This window comes from Palaemon carinicauda, chromosome 29, assembly GCF_036898095.1.
Source record: "Palaemon carinicauda isolate YSFRI2023 chromosome 29, ASM3689809v2, whole genome shotgun sequence".
NCBI classification, from domain to species: Eukaryota; Metazoa; Arthropoda; class Malacostraca; order Decapoda; family Palaemonidae; genus Palaemon; species Palaemon carinicauda.
Genome location: NC_090753.1, coordinates 32,079,787 through 32,086,650, shown reverse-complemented (window position 1 = coordinate 32,086,650; position 6,864 = coordinate 32,079,787). Strand labels below are relative to the sequence as shown.

The window sequence follows — 6,864 nt, the reverse complement described above, 5'->3', positions numbered from 1 at the left end:
CATTTCAGAGGAAGATTATTCTCTTCTCCAAATTTCTTGACAGCAGGACCGAAGCAGACGTTTACCCACTCAATAAATATGGTCCTCGTGACCCAGGCCTTGCCATTTTCAGCTCCAAAATACTGAGAGCCTATCCTTTGTGATATTTTGTGCCTTGAAGGCACGAGGATTCTCTGAGTGGTAGACCAATAGGGGCTTAATTTTTCAGTCCCCACTGGCATTTGCACAAAATGCGAGGGTAAGTCAGTCATTCATCGGTTTATGGCTAGGAAGTTTATTTTCTTCTTCTGTGATATATGTATGACGGGGCATTTTCTTCCAAAAAAAGCCAGTTTCATCACAGTTAAACACTTGCTGAGGAATGTAGCTTTCTCTGGAAATTAATTCCTCAAACTTCTTGAGGAATTCGTCTGCTGCTTTCTTGTCAGATCTGGACGCCTCTCCATGCTTGACGACTGAGTGAATACTAGTCCTCCTCCTAAAGTGATCAAACCACTCATGAGAAGCCTTAAAGTCTGGGGGGAGGGGGGGGAGGGGGGGGGTGGGGGCTTGCTGCGACAATACTTTGTCTCCATCGTCTCTCTGGGCTTCCATGAGATTGGCAAAGATGGCGCTCACCTTGTGCTAAATTACCGATTGCGTGAGTGTATCACCAGCGATTTCCTTCTCTTTAATCTATAGTTGAAGGAGTCTCTTCACCTCACCGTTGATTGAGGTTTCTTTGAAGACTTGTTTGCTTTAACCCTTTCGGTGCGGATATTCAAATAGGGATGTTGCACAGCTCTGTGCACATTTTCACTAAAAAACTAAAAATGCTAAAAATTTGATGGAAACAAGTTTTTAGTGTTCTATAGCCTTTTTGTTTTTAGAATTCAACAATATTTTCACCCAATTATATCTCTTTATGCCTTAAATTCTTCGATAAAAGGGTAAAAATTAAGAAAAATCACAAAAATTCCTTTTTCAAAGATGATTTTATCAATTCCACCAATAATCCTTCACCCAATTTATAAGTCACTCATACATTTATTTTTCACATTGGTAACGCTTTTGGTACACTTTGTTGGTATTATATGTCTCAAAAAATGGAATTGTGCAAAGAAGAGGCTTTTCAAAAATTTGATAAAAAAATAGGTTGTTTGTTTTCTTTTACATTCGCCTTTACCTTTCATCAAGCAATTCCTTGGGAAGACAGAGCATACAATACATTGTGGTTTGTGGTTTTTGTCAACATATAAAGCTGGAAAATGTGTTTCAGTTAATCTATATTCCATTGCATTTGAAAATCTACCCTTTCTTTGAGTTTTGCTCCGCTTTTACCCTTTTAACATAGTGTTGATAATTTTTTCCCATGATTTTATCTGATCCAACTTAGCAGTGGGTTTCTGAATATCGTAACATATGTGTGATTCTATTAATTCTGCTTCAATAATAAAATGCCAAATTGGTTGCTATTATTTCTGTCTCTTTCTTTTGTACGCATATGTTGAGCATAGCTGATCAATCTTATCAACTTCCCTCATATACTTATTGTTTTCCACATGAACACATATCTTGTCTATTTCTCTGTCACTCTTTTTTGAATGAAGTTCCACTTTATATTAAGGCCTACCTAATGTTCCAAGACTTGACAATATATTAACCCTGCTCATGTCTTGCCAAGAACAAGCAAGTATTTTATCATCATTCCTTACTCATGCTATTGGCAAAGATCCCCTTCTCACTATTATTTGTTACACATCAGTTGGCAGACCCTTTCTATTCACTCTAACTGTTCCACAAGTTATAGTTTTTTTTTTTCTGAAGTAGTTAAACAAAAAGGGATACACTTATAAAAGCTCTCCATGTAAATAATATGACCTTTGTTATCATAAACCCGCCAACAAAGACAGAACAATGTGAGTACCCAAACCATCTGATGGTGGACGAGCAGCTTCTTTCCCTATATGCAAATTAAACTTAAGTAGGTAACCAGTATTAGCATCTGTCATAGACCATACCTTTATTCCCCATTTAGTTGAAGGCTTTGATGGTAAATATTTTTTTGAAAAATAACCTACCTTTAAATTTTATCATGATTGTATGAATACTGATTTCTCTATTGCTAACATAGTACTTCCCATATAAATTGTGTACTATATCTAAAACTGGCCTAATCTTAAAAAGCCTATCATTTTAATCATTCTTTTCATTATCCCAAAAAGGTTGTTTTGTAGCTATCATTGATATGAAATACTTATTGATTCCTTTTGCAACATGTTCGAAAACTTTTTTCTCGAAAAAATCTTGCGAAAAACTCATATGGATTTAAGTTTTCAAAGTTAATTATTTTATGATGGGCTGTGTAATCAAAAATATTATCTAATTTGGTGAGATTATTGCTATTAGAGTTCATTCTACTCTATCCTAAGGAATTTTTCACATCAACTGTGGGTGATGAGCATGTTGCTGGGGCATCTTCAATTATATCCTCATCAGTCGTATCATTATAATAATCATCATTTGATTCATCAATATCTGACCCAAATCTTGAATCAGATCCAAATAAAATGTCATCCAGTTCTTTTAAATATACTTGGCGAGAAGTAGAGGCCATACCACACATATAATAGAAAAGGAAAAAAAATTAAATCCATAGTTAAAGGGAAAATTAAAAGGACAAAGTCAGCTGACTGATAACAGCAGAGCAATATCGAGTATTTTGATAATAGTATAATAATACCATAATTTACAAGTATATATGAAATCTATCCTACTGTGAAGCAACCATTTATTAGCATATTATATCTTTATTAGCAACTTGTATAATAAATTATTCTGTAAAAAATGAAGAAACCGATCGGCAACTAACAAATTCAACGTCAGCTAACGAATGTAAACAATGCTTCGGATTTAAGACACAGAACTTCTTTTCTCGTGAATGTGTTTGTTATTTGACTATTATTCACTTAATTGAGTAAATTTCTATATTGATATCTGAAAACACCATTATCTGTCACATTTTGAACATCCAATACTATGAAATACGTTTTTATTTGTGTAGTTGTCATGGCAACTGTTCAACTCTAAATGAAACAAGCTATCACTTGCGGTAAACAAACTTTGGAAAGCATGATATTACGATAACTGTGTGAATAAAATTTATTTATATTGAAAAAATACAATGCATATATATAATATTTACATGTTGACATAAGGTAAGAATAACAAAAAATTCACGAAATCATCGAGTGAATGGGAGAAGAATGATGAGACCTTAAGAGAGCGCTTAGTTAATAGAATCGGCAACAGATGGCAGCATGTAAAAGCCAGATAAATGGTCAACATAAGGCACTGAGCTTTAAATTTCTTACGCGGTGTGGAGTAAAGTTATTCTCCGCAGTGAAAGGTTATGAATCTGAGTAAACTAAAGTTGTTCTCCACTGTAAAAGGTTTATTTGCTTCCTTGTTCTTGATAATTGCACCAATCGTCAACAGGTTACGACCATATTTCCTAGCGAGAGTAACAATGTGCGTGCCTTCTTCTTGTTTCTTGATTATCCCCGGCTTAGTTTCCATGGTAATTATCTTCTTACTTTTCCCTTTAATATCAATAGCACTCTTGAGACCCATGGCTAATGAATTCAAGTTTGAATTAAGTACTAAAATGAACACTAAATATGATATCGCAAGCACTCACATGAGATAAAGTCTTTATGAAACATACACAAGACTCTGAATTGACCGAGCAATAAACTAATAGAGAGAGAAGCAGCATATCTCACAGGTATTGTGGGATCAATTTCAGCCAATAACATATCGGCATCTTAGTGACGCTGTGATACTGACCAACAGCAGATCAGCATCAGAGTAACGTATGCAGTGATGCACAGAGTGAGGCATAAGTTTGGTGTGATGCGAGTGACTCGCACAGTCATATGCACAAACAACGACCGTAAAGTTTAAATCTTGGAATTTTTTTGCGCGCGAGACAGAAATTGATATTAATATGGAAGACGGGAAAAATGCTGTAACAAGGGGACGAAAACACTTCGTATTCCACTTTGTAACATGAAAAATAGTATGCTAAGGACGCCATAACCCAGGGGACCACTGTATATATTTATATATATATATATATATATATACAAATATATTTATATATATATATATATATATATGTATGTATATATATGTATATATGTATATATATATATATATATACATATATATATATATATATATATACATATATATATATATATATATTCATATATATATATATACACATATATAATATATATATGTGTGTGTGTGTTTATATATATATATATATAATATATTTATATATATATATATATATATATATTATATATATATATATATATATATATATAAATATATATATATATATATATATATTTATATATATATATATATATATATATATCCATCCATATACCAAGGCACTTCCCCGAATTTTGGGGGGTAGCCGACATCAACAAGAAACAAAACAAAAAGGGGACCTCTACTCTCTACGTTCCTTCAGCCTAACCAGGGACTCAGCCGAGTTCAGCTGGTACTGCTAGGGTGCCACAGCCCAACCTCCCACATTTTCCACCACAGATGAAGCTTCATACTGCTGAGTCCCCTACTGCTGCTACCTCCGCAGTCATCTAAGGCACTGGAGGAAGCAGCAGGGCCTACCGGAACTGCGTCACAATCGCTCGCCATTCATTCCTGTTTCTAGCACGCTCTATCCTCCTATCACCCAGAGCTTTCTTCACACCATCCATCCACCCAAACCTTAGCCTTCCTCTTGTACTTCTCCCATCAACTCTTGCATTCATCACCTTCTTTAGCAGACAGCCACTTTCCATTCTCTCAACATGGCCAAACCACCTCAACACATTCATATCAACTATAGCCGCTAACTCATTTCTTACACCCGTTCTGACCCTCACCACTTCGTTCCTAACCCTATCTACTTGAGATACACCAGCCATACTCCTTAGACACTTCATCTCAAACACATTCAATTTCTTCCTCTCCATCACTTTCATTCCCCACAACTCCAATCCATACATCACAGTTGGTACAATCACTTTCTCATATAGAACTCTCTTTACATTCATGCCCAACCCTCTATTTTTTACTACTCCCTTAACTGCCCCCAACACTTTGCAACCTTCATTGACTCTCTGACGTACATCTGCTTCCACTCCACCATTTGCTGCAACAATAGACCCCAAGTACTTAGACTGATCCACCTCCTCAAGTAACTCTCCATTCAACATGACATTCAACCTTGCACCACCTTCACTTCTCGTACATCTCATAACCTTACTCTTAACCACATTAACTCTCAACTTCCTTCTCTCACACACCCTTCCAAATTCTGTCACTAGTCGGTCAAGCTTCTCTTCTGTGTCTGCTACCAGTATAGTATCATCCGCAAACAACAACTGATTTACCTCCCATTCATGATCATTCGCGTCTACCAGTTTTAATCCTCGTTCAATCACTCGAGCATTCACCTCTCTCACCACTCCATCAACATACAAGTTAAACAACCACAGCGACATCACACATCCCTGTCTCAGCCCCACTCTCACTGGAAACCAATCGCTCACTTCATTTCCTATTCTAACACATGCTTTACTACCCTTGTAGAAACTTTTCACTGCTTGCAACAACCTTCCACCAACTCCATATAACCTCATCACATTCCACATTGCTTCCCTATCAACTCAATCATATGCTTTATCCAGATCCATAAACGCAACATACACCTCCTTACCTTTTACTAAATATTTCTCGCATATCTGCCTAACTGTAAAAATCTGATTCATACAACCCCTACCTCTTCTAAAAGCAGCCTGTACTTCCAAGATTGCATTCTCTGTTTTATCCTTAATCTTATTAATCAGTATTCTACCATACACTTTCCCAACTACACTCAACAAACTAATACCTCTTGAATTACAACACTCATGCACATCTCCCTTACCCTTATATAATGGTACAATACATGCACAGACCAAATCTACTGGTACCATTGACAACACAAAACACATATTAAACAATCTCACCAACCATTCAAGTACAGTCACACCCCCTTCCTTCAACATCTCAGCTTTCACACCATCCATACCAGATGCTTTTCCTACTCTCGTTTCATCTAGTGCTCTCCTCACTTCCTCTATTGTAATCTCTCTCTCATTCTCATCTCCCATCACTGGCACCTCAACACCTGCAACAGCAATTATATCTGCCTCCCTATTATCCTCAACATTCAGCAAACTTTCAAAATATTTCGCCTACCTTTTCCTTGCCTCCTCTCCTTTTAACAACCTTCCATTTCCATCTTTCACTGTCTCTTCAATTCTTGCGCCGGCCTTCCTTACTCTCTTCACTTCTTTCCAAAACTTTTTCTTATTCTCTTCATATGACTGACCCAGTCCCTGACCCCACCTCAGGTCAGCTGTCCTCTTTGCCTCATGTACCTTGCGCTTTACTTCCACCTTTTTCTCTCTATATTTTTCATACTTCTCTATACTATTACTCTGCAGCCATTCTTCAAAAGCCCTCTTTTTCTCTTCCACTTTTACCTTCACTCCTTCATTCCACCATTCACTGCCCTTCCTCATGCTGCCTCCAACCACCTTCTTGCCACATACATCACTTGCAATCCCAACAAAATTTCCTTTTGCCAACTTCCACACCTCTAAATTACCAGTTTCTCTTACTCTCATCTCGTCATATGCCATTTTCAACCTTTCCTGATATTTACTTTTTACCCCCGGTTTTATTAGCTCTTCAACACTCACTAGCTCCCTTTTATATATACATATATATATATATATATATATATGGATCTATATG

The 6,864-nt window shown here is 36.4% G+C and overlaps 1 pseudogene; it reads right to left on the bottom strand.

Moving 5' to 3' along the window:
- Nucleotides 1-1,414: 1,414 nt before the first annotated feature.
- LOC137622491 (piggyBac transposable element-derived protein 4-like) lies at nucleotides 1,415-2,301 on the bottom strand (annotated as a pseudogene).
- Nucleotides 2,302-6,864: the final 4,563 nt, after the last annotated feature.